Source organism: Mobula hypostoma, chromosome 7 (genome assembly GCF_963921235.1).
Source record: "Mobula hypostoma chromosome 7, sMobHyp1.1, whole genome shotgun sequence".
Classification (NCBI taxonomy): domain Eukaryota; kingdom Metazoa; phylum Chordata; class Chondrichthyes; order Myliobatiformes; family Myliobatidae; genus Mobula; species Mobula hypostoma.
Genome location: NC_086103.1, coordinates 87210624 through 87223963, shown reverse-complemented (window position 1 = coordinate 87223963; position 13340 = coordinate 87210624). Strand labels below are relative to the sequence as shown.

The 13340-nt window shown below is 40.6% G+C and overlaps 1 protein-coding gene across 4 annotated transcripts in view; it reads right to left on the bottom strand.

Annotated features, from left to right (window-relative positions):
• LOC134349420 (transcription elongation regulator 1-like) overlaps positions 1-13340 on the bottom strand; it is a 95210-nt gene that overhangs the window by 77052 nt on the left and 4818 nt on the right. The window lies entirely within an intron of this gene.

Below are 13340 nucleotides of genomic sequence, written 5' to 3'. Positions count from 1 at the left end.
CCTGCACTTTCAAGACTTCAGTTCACACTGCAAAACTGCCAGGTTGTACAGGCAGTTCGATAGCTCAACTCCAAAAGGGAAGTTACAGACTATTGATCACAGTAATCCTTTGAGAAAAGGTGTGATTAGTAAAGTAGTTAATAGTTCTTTCTGCCAGCAGGTCTTCACTGAGCTTCACCAATGCAATCTTAAACCGGAACACATAAATAAGCAAAACTCATCCTTTTTCCTGAAAAAAAAATCCATAATTATCATTACTAATTCATTATATCAATGATCATCTCTGCTCAAAATTATCATAGCACAAGAGATATTTTCTTTAAGATTATCGTCAATTTGGGGACATGCTCTCAAAACTGTTTGCCAGTTGTCACAGTGGGTGGATACATTGTTACTTTTTACAAGAGTATCCAAAGGAGGGAATGAAGAGGAAGGATTACTTAGTCAGCTCACTGTGGGGAGATACCACCATCTGCTGGTTAGCTCTGCTATGGAACTTCATTACTGAAGAATGATGAATAGCGTTATCACATAATGCTCATGGCCAGATTGTGCAAGGTAAGTGAACTATTGGTGTACTTCATTTTATTTTGCCCACACATAAATGGCTGCACAGTGAAGAGTTTGTATGGGGGGGGGTTGCGGAGAGGGGGTCAGAGTTAGCGGGTGACACTAGAAATAAAATTGAAGACAAATCAGTAAACGTTTCATTCTTAAAGTCTCAAATATTCAACAAATAAGAGAATATCTTTTTCTATGCATTGAAGGAAAAGAGCACCTTAGATTGTAATGTGATGTTCTCAAACTCTGGTTGGTGAAATAAACAAGTCACTCTGTCAAAAGCTGTATGTACCTTGAGCAGCTGCAGGTCGAAGCCACAGAATTCCCTCTCTGAATGTCACCTCCGACATCACTAGACTCCCTTAAGTGCTCCAGACTTTCAGCTACCCAAATAATGCCTAACGTGGTTCGGTGACAATGCTTGTCGCATAACACTACTGTCAAGCACCTATGGTGTTTTCACAACATTAAACATTATATAGATTTAAGTGATTTTTACTCAGCCAACCATCACAGACCAAGGCATACATGGCATTTTCAGCAGGTCAATTTGGTTGGCTCAGCACAAGCATAATGACTCAGCAAATCTGAACACATAGGACTACAAGATTCACAAGCTGTGCCTGGGGTAGATGCAGGGTCTTGTACAAAGTATTTGCTTTTGGATCATAGATTTATCTTCAAAGGACTGACTACACAAAGAAAAAGTGTGTCGACTGTACCACTGATGCCTCCCTCCCCATTGCTCTACACAACGTATACACACAAGGAATGCAACACAATGCCAGCCACGAAAGCCACCCCCCACCCCTTCCAAGTGAGCAGCCACTGCCTATAACAGCAGCAGACGCGAGAAGGGCTCTGCAAAGTCAACCCCTGTAAGGCCAACAGACCAGATGACATCCCCAGCCAAGTACACACCAACTCACTGACATATTCACAGACTTCTTCAACACTTAACTCATCCAGGCTGTTGTCTTACATGCTTCAACATCTTCTCTTGCGAAATGACTTAAGAACAGGAAAAGGCATTTTTCACAAGTTATGGCAAATCTTTCACAGGTACAGGATATTAGAAATACTATAGTCCATGCTAATTTCCAGCTAAAGAACAAGGTTTCAATTCCTTTATATGGCATATTTTTCTTGCTTTGCTAATTACAGATTACACAAAACTTTGTGAGCCATTTGTAGAGGACATGTTAAGCTCCCTTCACGGCTCTTCTGTCCAAGAGCATGATGATCAGTCTCCAATGCCATTTTTTTTAAATAAGCACTTCTATTAACGTCTCGTTTCAATAGCACTGTAAATGTGTTAAGCTGCAGCTCTATTTCTCAATGAACACTGACCTGAAGCTATCAGCATTTGACTTGCCCACACTAACTTCTCCCCTTGAAGGCTGATCTTGAGTGTCTTCACATTTTTCAAATCAAGTTAGCCATTGAGATGAAGCCCGAAAATTTATTGTCCATCTCAAAGTAACTAAAAATATTTGCCAGTTCACAATAACCTTCACTTTTTCATTGACAGTATCACCATAGCATTGCTTCATACAACTGCTCAAATGTTGCTTTCTTTACTCGAAATTATCAAAGATCTTCAGATTCAGGTTTAATATGTTGTGAAATTTGTTGTTTTATGGCAGCAGTACATTGCAATACATAAATTACAATAAGATACATTTTTTAAAAGTAAATTAGTGCAAAAAGAGCAAAAAAAGAAAAAAGTGAGGTTGTGTTCATGGGTTCATTGTCTATTCAGAAATCTGATGGCAGAGGGGAAGAAGCTGCTACAATGTCTTCAGGTTCCTGTACTTCCCTGATGGCAACAAAGAGAAGAAGACATGTCCTGGGTAATGGAGGTCCTTAATGATGGATGCTGCCTTTTTGAGGCATCGCCTTCTTAAGACATCCTTGATGCTGGGGAGGATAGTGCCCATGATGGAGCTGACTGAGTTTGTAACTTTCTGCAGTTCTTTCTGATCCTGTGCAGTGGTCCCTTAATACCAGTGATGAAACCAGTTAGAAAGCTCTCTATGGTACATCTGTAAAAACTTGCAAGAGTCTTCAGTGACATACCAAGTCTCCTCAAACTCCTAATGCAGGGGTCCCCAACCCTTTTAGCACCACGGACGGGTTTAATATTGACAATATTCTTGTGGACCGGCCAACCGGCGGGGGGGGGGGGGTGGGGGGGGGGTGTTCAAGTAGGGTTAAATTCACCTCAACATTTCTTTTACAGTTAGAGTTGCCAACTTTCTCACTCCCAAATAAGGGAGAAAAGGAGCAGTCAAATCCTGACGAATGGTCCCGGCCCGAAACGTCAACTGTACATCTTCCTATAGATGCTGCCTGGCCTGCTGCGTTCAGCAGCGTTTTTTGTGTTGACGGGACACTTATGTTTACCCTGAGAAAGACTACCATGACCATGAAGCCTTGCGCTGGCACCTGTCTGCGCATGCATTTATGTGCCGATCCCCCGCCCCCGCCCCCCCCCCCCAAATCAGTTTTGGCTTAATCTTCTCGACTACACTGTACATACATTATTTCTACTTTATATAGGCTGTGTATTTATCATATCATTCCTGCTTTTACTAGATGTTAGAGTTATTTTAGGTTTTATGTGTTATTTGGTAAGATTTGGTAGGTTATTTTTTGGGTCTGGGTGCCCTCAAAAATTTTTCCCATATAAATTAATGGTAATTGCTTCTTCACTTTACGCCATTTCGGCACGAAAGGTTTCATAGGAACGCTCTACCCTAGTGGGGGAAATACGGGACAAGGGCAGTCCCGTATGGGACAAACTAATTTAGGCCAATATACGGGATGTCCCAGCAAATATGGGACAGTTGGCAACCCCATGTTCAACTTTCGACAGTGCGTGACAGGGAATGAGGGAAGGTGCAGCTGACTCATATCGTCTCCTCGCGGCCCGATAGCACATGCTTTGTGGCCCGGTGGTTGGGGACCGCTGTCCTAATGAAATATAGCTGCAGTTGTGCCTTCTTCTTTAATGCATCAATTATGTTGGGCCCAGGATAGATCTTCAAAGATGTCGATACCCAGGAATTTGAAACTGCTCACCCTTTCCACTGCTGATCCCTCGACTTCCCCTTCCTGAAGTCCACAATCAATTTCTTGGTCTTACTGACATCATGCATGTTTGTTGTTGTATCACCATTCAATCAGCTGATTTATCTCGCCTCTGTACACCACCTCACCACCATCTGAAATTCTGCCAACAACAGTTGTGTCATCGGCAAATTTATAGATGGCATTTGAGCTGCACCTAGCCACATGGTCATGGGTGTAGAGAGAGTAGAGCAGTGGGCTAAACACACATCCTTGAGGTGCGCCAATGTTGATTGTCAATGAGGAGATGTGATCATAAGAATAGGCTTCACATGTGTTGTGGAGCAAAGCTCCAGCATTGTTGTGTAAATATGCTAAGCTTTAATGAAATGAAAAAGCTGAATGACTCTGAATACTATTAAAATTAAGACAGTTTAGCATGTTTCAATTCCTTACGATGCCCCATTAATATTGGCATCTAAGCAACTACTTTCAAGTCACTGTTCTGCTATACGACCTCAACAACCATTCTGCAGTTAAAAGAGATGGAACAAATTATCAGTTAGCATCTCCCTGAGTTGTTTGAAATGCTGCTTTTAATACACAGAAAAAAAGTAACAATTTATCCCCCTGCAGAACATATTAACGAGGAATCAGTTTAATAATGCTACAAATGAGTTGCAGAAACTTCTATTTTGTACAGTTCTATATTCCACTGGAGGCACTGCGGCAACAAGTAGAGAATGGCTGAAAATGTCACAAATGCTTTTCTGAAATTCCAGAACGAGCACTGACCATTTTGCACGCAACTTGCTGACCATGTGATGACACTCTTCACATAGGAGTAATGCAGACCATTTCTCAACAGCACCGTGGGACAGCAAGAACTGCATTTGGGGGTGTAGGGAGTTTGATGTGGACCACAAATTTTGTACTTTTATTCACATTTATGTTTTTAAAAGGAAGGGATAATAAATCATGGCGGAGCAGAATCAATGCACCAAATAGCCTCATTCTGCTCCTCTGTCTTATGGTCTTAAACTCAAAAATGGCAGGTGGAAAAACTATTTTGCAAAAGTTTGTTTGAGTAACAGCTAGAATCACTTGCAGATGTCCTTAAAACTCAATTCTCCATCTAAAAGAAAGCCATTGTCACTAAAAGCTTATATTCCATTCCATTTGAAGGTCCAATAAATTGGTAACTGCCAGATGAATTATCAAACCCATCCAGACATCCACACATCAGCGAGCAAAATTGTATGACAATCTATAGCATTGCGCTCTTCACGTCTAGAGGCGCCTTGTGTTTCATGATTTGTGTTCTTTTAACCACAGATTTGCCCCAGGTTATGAACACCTGTTTTGTGCAGCCTTTGATACGAATGACATTTGGGCAGCATGAAATTGCTTGCTACTATGGGGCTGCAGGAATATTCTGGCCCAGTAAGGAAACCCTGCTGTAATCTGGGGATGACCTGAAATCTTACCTGGGGTAAGTCAGTTCACGTCAGAAAGAAAATCTAATCTGAGCCACATTCTCTACAATTTGCTCAAATTGATAACCACAGATTGAGTTTCATTTCAATACCTCCATTGTCAAATAACTGAGATGATATGAGCATCCACATCCAAGGTGGTGGCATCCATTGCTGAGGACCTTCACCATACAGCATATGCACTCACCACTCCATACAGGAGCCAGAAGACCCACACTCACAAATGTTACAGACGCTTTTTAAACATGAAGAAGTAGAATATTAAGCTTTTGTGCATCATGAAGTTTGAATTGAACCACAAACTCATGAACATAGCTTTGAATACATTCAATGCATAATATAGTAGTGCTTTTCATTTGAACAAGTAGATTTCTGCATTGTGAGGGGGTGAGGGATTGATTGTTGAATACAATTAGATTGATAGGAATGATGCAGCACAAATACAAGTTTTGCACATTCACAAAATTAAATAATATGGTAATAACATAACTGTAGCATAATAGGTTTGTGTGTAAATATTCCTGACCAGAGGCCAAGTCTGAAATGTAATTCCACATTTACATGAATGTGTGTAAGTCTTATGCTACCAATATGAACAGCTGCATATTCCAGTTGAGGATTTATTCACCAAACAGGTGAGGACATTGACAAGAGGTTTCTCCAAACTGCTCAGCACAGAAATTTTTGTATACTTTTTCTTTGCTACATTGATAGGCACACACTGCACAAGAGCAGAGCAAAGCACTCAATTTTCCATTTTCAGCCTGAATGGTTTCTAATCAAATATCACAGAAACTTAACTGACAACACGCTCCATCATTCCCCGATATGCCTTTCGAATTTACTGATCCACAGTCCCAACTTCTGCAGAAGGAGCAAAATTATTTAGCTATGTACAAAAATTATTTTCTGTTCTTTTCAGTTGAATAAAAATTACACCCGATAACCGTTTAGAAAGTTTCAATCAGACAAAGGCAGCTTCCAAAATAAAGCAAAGGCCTAACTATCACTTAATAGATGACAAACAAAAGAAAATCTGCAGATGCTGGAAATCTGAGCAACACACACAAAATGCTGAAGGAACTCAGCAGGACAGGCAGCATTCTTGGAAAAAAGTACAGTTAACATTTTGGGCCGAAACCCTTCGGCAGGACTAGAGTAAAAAAGTTGAGTAGATTTAAAAAGGTGTGGGGAAGGAAGAGAGAACCACCAGGTGATGGGTGAAACTTGGAGGAGGAGGGATGAAGTAAAGAGCTGGGAAGTTGATTGGTGAAAGAGACAGAAGGCCATGGAAGAAAGGAAAAGGGGGAAGGAGCACCAGAGGGAGGTGAAGGGCGGGCAACGAGATATGGTGAGATAAGGTGAGAGAGGAAAAGGGCTTGGGAAATAGTGAAGTTGGGGGGGATGGGAGGCTTTACCAGAAGATTAAGAAATTAATGTTTATACCATCAGGTTGGAGGCTACACAAATGGAATACAAGGTGTTGTTCCTCCAACCTAAGTGTGGCCTCACCACGAAAGTGGTGAAATGGAAAATAGGGACTAATTTGGATGAAAGCTCATTTTTTGTATTTTACATTTTCACATATGATTCATATTTTACAGACAAAACAATGAAAATAATTCAAAATGATTTTGTATATTGACTATTTACTAATGCAAAAGTATATCATGAAATAAATGGGAAAACTCTCATTTGAATTCCAATAAGGAAAACATCAAAAACATTCTGTTCAGTTTTGGATGAAAAAATATTGGTGAAAAATGGAAAAAGGCAAAAAGCAAATAAATATGTTAAATCCTTGGACACTGACAAATTTAAATGTCAAGGACAACTACCCAAACAAACGAAATAAATGGAACACTGGCTATTGTATCTGAAGAGTTGGGAAACTAGAGAATAAGTTATTCAACTAATGTTTCATGCTCTCGCCAGAACCCATCCGAAATATTCTGATGAACACTTGAAGCTTCACTTCCAAAAGACATAATAGCCCAGAGGTGTGTGGAAATAGCAAATTTATGAGAATGAAACATGGGACAGGTGGGATAAATTACTGACAGAAAACGCTACAGACCAGGCATCTGCTCCATAGAATGTCAGCCTAAGAGAACGAGCAGAAGTTCTAACATCTAGAGGAAAGAATAGGGCCAGTACAAAACAACTATTTTCATTGGTTGGCAAGTCTTAGCCTTAAACTCATAATCTGAAAATTAGAAGTAGGCATCCAGTGAAGAAAGTATTCAAACACCAGATGGGTATAAATATTCAGAATTCTCTTCCACAAATGGCAATTTATGTAGCAACCATTCACATCGCACCTTCCTACTGGTAGATTGATGTCACCCAGGGGTATAAGGAATACAGGAGAAAGGTGGACACATGGAAATAGTTTACAGATCACACCAAAACACACTGAATAACAGAACAAGCTTGGTGATTAAATGGTCTATTTTTCTAATATTCTGCCCAGGATGGTGGAATACATCTCGTACCTCTTCCTCCCCTACCTGCACTCCCTCCCCCCAACCTTCATATTCTGACTTCTTCCCCCTTCCTTCCCAGACCTGATGAAGGGTCTCTGCCTGAAACAGCGACTGTTTATTCCCATCCATAGATGCTGCCTGACCTGCGGAGCTCCTCCAGCACATTGTACGTTTGTATTTGTTCCCAGGAAGTGGTCATGTAAAATGGAATGTAAAGTTAGTCTTTGTTGTATTTACTGTACAGAGTCTATAATATGTTCACACATCATCAGTACTCACATTGCATGTAAATTAGAGGCAAATTGTTTTATATAGAAGAGAAAATTATATTCCTAATTTCCGATAGTCAATGACTGGTTAGTTTTATTCCTAGTTAACTGAGCACAAAATCAACTTTCTGATCAAATAGTGCCCCGCTCCTTTTTTCTTTCACCTAAGCATGCAGAAAAGGTATTGGCTTAACAATGCCTTTGAGCCATCTCCACTTATTACTGGAAACCACTGCTGGCCTTATTAGATTAAATAAAAGTGTTAAAACTTGTTAGTTTAAGGTTTATTTGTGTAAGGGGTTTCTTCTTTTATGTTACTGCGTAGGCTACTTAAAATGGCTCTTTGTTATGTTATAATTGAAATGGCTTCTTTGTTATGTTAACTGATGGGAAAATCCTCCCACTAGCCGTTTGTTTGGATTATGTTACTGATAAGAGGATGAACGAACCAATTGGGATAGATGTTATTCTTTCTGTGTGTCTGTAAGTTATTGTGATGCACGGGTTTTTGGGCAGAAGGCGAGAGAGAAAGAGGGAGAGGGAGAGAGGGAGGGGGAGAGGGAGAGGATGGACAAGGTGCTGTGAGTCGCTAACAGGGTCAGACCCCGATCAGGAGTCCAAGGTCCAGGGTGTTCGGCGAGGAGAGGAGACGGAGATGGACTCGTGTGGAGCGTCTGGTCGACCACAGTTGTTGGTCCCAGGCGGCAGGTCGAGGTGGTCCGAGGGGATCGCAGGGTGAAGAAGGGTCCCGAGCTCCAACTGTTTGTGCATGAAGTGATTGAACTTTGATAAGTGTGGCTCCTTTTATTTTCCTTTTATATTTTATCTCTATTAATTATATAGATCCAGTAATGTCTATAAACTGTAATTCATTTAATCGTATCTGGTGTATTGTCTGTAATTTGGGTGGGGTGGGGTACATCACACAGCATCCACACAAACTAATTACCCAGTTTAGTGGGGCCGAGGCTGTTTCCCTAGACGACAGCAAGCTGAGTGACCCTGAGGCTGGCCAGGGGGCTACATTTGGTTTCTGACATCATGAAAATTTAAATTTAAAAGCAAAACACTGCATATGCTGAAAAACTGAACTAAAAATAGAAAATTCAGAAAACACTTGGCAGATCTGTAGCATCTATGGAAAGAAACCATAAACATTTCAGGTCAATGACCGTTCATCATAACCCGGAAAAGTTAAGATTGAAGTTGCACAGGAGAGTCAAGGGTCCAAGAAACCAAGAAGAAATGACAACGAGTGTAGACCAGGAGTTTTGACAATAAAAAACATTATACTGTTAAAACAATGTGGAGGACTGTGTACCAAAGAGCACAGTCTGGGTGTTCCCAAACTGGATACTGTGGATGAACCAGAAGATCCCTTCAGTGAAGACAGGACTGCACCATTCAAATCTGCTGACCCTGATCTTTACAATAAATTGAGATATGACCATCATAAAGTTAACAGATGCCAAGAACAATTATTGGTTCAAAACTCAGCCCCAGACCAACTGTCATTTGTGGTCAGTCTTACATGCTACTCAGGACTAAAAAAACAAAAACAGGTAGTATCACTGACAACACATCCCTTCCAGATGAGCTTAATACATTCTGTGATCATTTGGTACAGCAAGCAATTGGTATGTCACCACCCACCCTGAAATCCTCAAACGCACTTGAACCCACAATCACCTTGCAGCTGGAAGATCAGTCTTCCAGAGAGTGAGCCTGCGGAATCCATCTGGTCCAGTTGGTGTCCCCAGCCATACCCTTAGTGAACAGATCAGCTGGCAAGAGTGTTTGCAGACTTTTTTTTAACCTCTCCCTGTTCTTATCTGTACACTGCTGTACACTTTCACAGGTGATAGCATGACCAAAAGCCCAAGTAATCACATTGTCAAGTTCACTGATAACATAACAGTGGTGGGGCTCACCAATAATGATGAGATGGCTAGACAGGAGGTGGAAGATCTTGAGGTCTGGTGCAAGGCAAATAAGACAACGTCTTATTTGTCAATAAGACAACGTCCTCAATGTCAATAAGACAACGAAGATGGTTATTGACTTCAGAAGAACTCACACATCTCATACCCAACCCCTACCCCCCTCACTTTACATCAGTGGAACCTGTGAGTAGCTTAGGACTACTGGGAGTGCACATTACACACATTTTCTCATGGTCCCAGACCATTCCACACAATCTACTTTCTGAGAAAGCTGAAGAAAGCTGGACTTCGCACATGTATACTCTCGTCATTCTGCAGATGCACAGCAGAGCGTGCCCTGGCATGCTGCGTCATTGTGTAGTACAGAAACTGCACCGCAGCGGACAGGAAGGCTCTACAATAGGTAGTCAAAACTATTAACGCATCACTGCCACCAGCCTACCACACATATATGGAGAAAGATGTCAGAAAAGGGCCAGTAACATCATGAAGGATCCCACCCACTCTGCTGATGGCCTGTTTGTCCCATTCCCAACAGGGACGAAACTACGTAGCATCCACGGCAGGACCAAACTCAAAAAAAGTTCCTTTCCCCAAGCAGCAAGGTTAATCAACACCTCCACACACTAACCCACACCTCCACCACCACTGCTTTATTATTTCCTGTCTTATAAGCTATGTATGTATGGATACATACTGGGTTTTATTGTATTATTGTGTTCTTTACCTTAGGTGTATTTTTTGTGCCGCATCAGATCTGGAGCAATAATTATTTTGTTCTCCTTTACACTGTGTACTGAAAATGACATTAAACAATCTTGAATCTGTGGTCCCACTGCTTTAAGGAGGCCATTATGACCACAGTACTTTGAAAAAACAAGGTAACAACTACTGTCTAGTGGCTCTGGCAAACACCATCATAAAGTGCTATGAGGGGCTAGTCATGGTATGAATTAACTCCAGCCTTCTAGACAATTTTGACACACTGTAATTTGTCTACCGCTAAAACAAGTCTACAGCGGATGGCATTTACCTGACATGACACTCATCCCACAATCTCTTAATAAAGACACATACAGACACATAAAGGCGCAGATAATTGCTTATTAACTACAACTCTGCCTTCAATAGTATAATTCCAAGCAGATTTCTTCAAACTCCAGATGCTGGGAGTCAACACCTTCCTCTGCAACTGGACCATCAATTTCCTAACCAACAAACCACAGTCAGTAAGGGTATGCAGCAACACCTCTGCACTGATTATTCCAAACACTAGTGCTCACAGGTTGCATCCTCAGCCACTTACTTTTCTCGCTGTTCACTTATCACTGTGTGGTCAGATTCTGTAGATGGAGTTACAGTATTTTCTGTCTGAAATCCAAGTCTGCAGATGATACCACTGCAGTAGGCAACATCTCAAGTAATGATGAGCCGGAGTACAAGGAGATAAATTGAAACACCATAAAGAGTACCCAGCCGGCTACTTCACAACTTGAAATGACAATTACTCTGCTGGTGACCACAAGAAACTGCAAAGAGTTGTCAATACAGCTCCGCACATCACAGAAACCAGCTTACTCTCTCTCCATGGATTGTCTGTATTTCTTGTTGCCTCAATAAAGCAGCCAGTATTACCAAAGACCCCACCCTCCCCATCCATTTGCTCTTCGCTCCTTTTAACTATGGCAGAAGATACAAATGCCTGACTGCTTGTACCATGAGGCTCAAGAACAGTTTTGATCTTGCTGTTATCTTATGACTATTGAATATTTTAACATACTAGGGAACTAGAGTCTTGACATGATAATCTACCTCGTTATGATCTTGCACCTTAATGCTTACCTGCACGGCACTCTCTTTAGTTGCTACAATACTCTGCATTCTGTTATTGTTTCACCTTCTACGATTTGTGATGATTTGATCTGTGTGAGTAGTATGCAAGACAAGCTTTTCAATGTACCCCAGTAAAAACATATTCAGGGATGCAGACTCAATGAGAGTGATAACGGCTCATAAATAACAAACAAAAAAATGGACAGAGTTATTAAACCAAAAATAGAAGAAAAGTATACAAACAGTAGACAAGATTATGTGCAGCATAGTGGATAAGTGTGAAACTCTTCCCCATAATGGACATCTAAGACAAGGCAGCAGAGATTTAAAGTTGAGGAGTAAGAGGGTTAGAGTGGATCTGTCCATCCAGAAGAATGCACTGACTGAGAAGGTGGCAGAGGCAGGAACTTGCAAAATATTTAAGTATCTGGATGAGCATCTGAATCTCCAAGACCCAGCAGGATTAGTGGAGATGGATACCTGATTATTAGCATGGATATGGAGGGACAAGGGACACGTTTCTATGTTCTCTGATTGAATGAAATCTGAAATTAGCAGAAGAGAAAAATAAAACTGAAGGCCAGAATAGTCGATGTGAAATTGTTCCATTTAAAGGTGTTTTTGGAAGAGAATGGATGACCATTCATGACATGGGTTTCTCAAGCTTACTTTAAGCCACACCAGGTGGCCAAAAATACAGATCAAAATTCCCAATTGGTGTGGGATGGGAAATTAATGTAAAAGGTACCTTGACTCACATGATCAACCAGATATACTAAAGAGTTTTCCAAAATAACCATTCAACATGGGTGTTCCAAAATTCTAAAGATATCAACATTGAAGATTCAGTGTTCATAATTTAACAAATTGGAAAAATTAGAAGTACATTTCACACTGATCCTTGAAGCTCTGGCATGAAAAGTCCAATTGTCTTTCATAACAATTCAACCATTTCTGGAAAAGGACATCTGTGCACCAGTATTCTTTTGTTTGGCAATACTTCAGTTAAACAAGTGTGTTGACAGGTATAAAAGGGGAAATAGCTTGGACAGTAAATAATTTAATGAATATGTGCACATGAAGAAGTGGAAAATACTCACACATGGACTGAGATGTGATATCTAATAGTCAAACAATGACAGGCAAAAACTAGCTTGAGCACTTAATTAGTTCTGTCATTGTTTTTCTCTCCAATTACTTCTGTCATTACTTTTCTCTCCACTAACTTGAAATTGTAACTTCATTGACAATCAAACAACTTGACACATTCTGGGACAAACTTAACTAGGCTTGTACTTCAATGAAATCCAATCCTAAAATCTCCTATTCCCATCTCCTCCACAGATATGGAACTTTTGAAAGCAGGCAGGCAAGCAATTCAAACTACATGATACTAAATGCATACAATGCACACAAATTATAGAAACAGACCAAAAACATCTATAAAGTCCATGCCATGATAAAAACAGTATACTAGCTGATCACTCAGGAAGATCACTTGCTTTTTATAAAGGCAATTCCATTGTTCTCCATTTCAAATTAGTAACTTAAGCCAATGTATAACTTTGGGGGTCACCATTTTACCTCTCACTTACCCAGCCCAACCTGACTCCTTCCACTCCAAACCATCACTACCAAAATTAGAAATCAGAGCCTTAGCTGATGTTACCTTGACCTAGA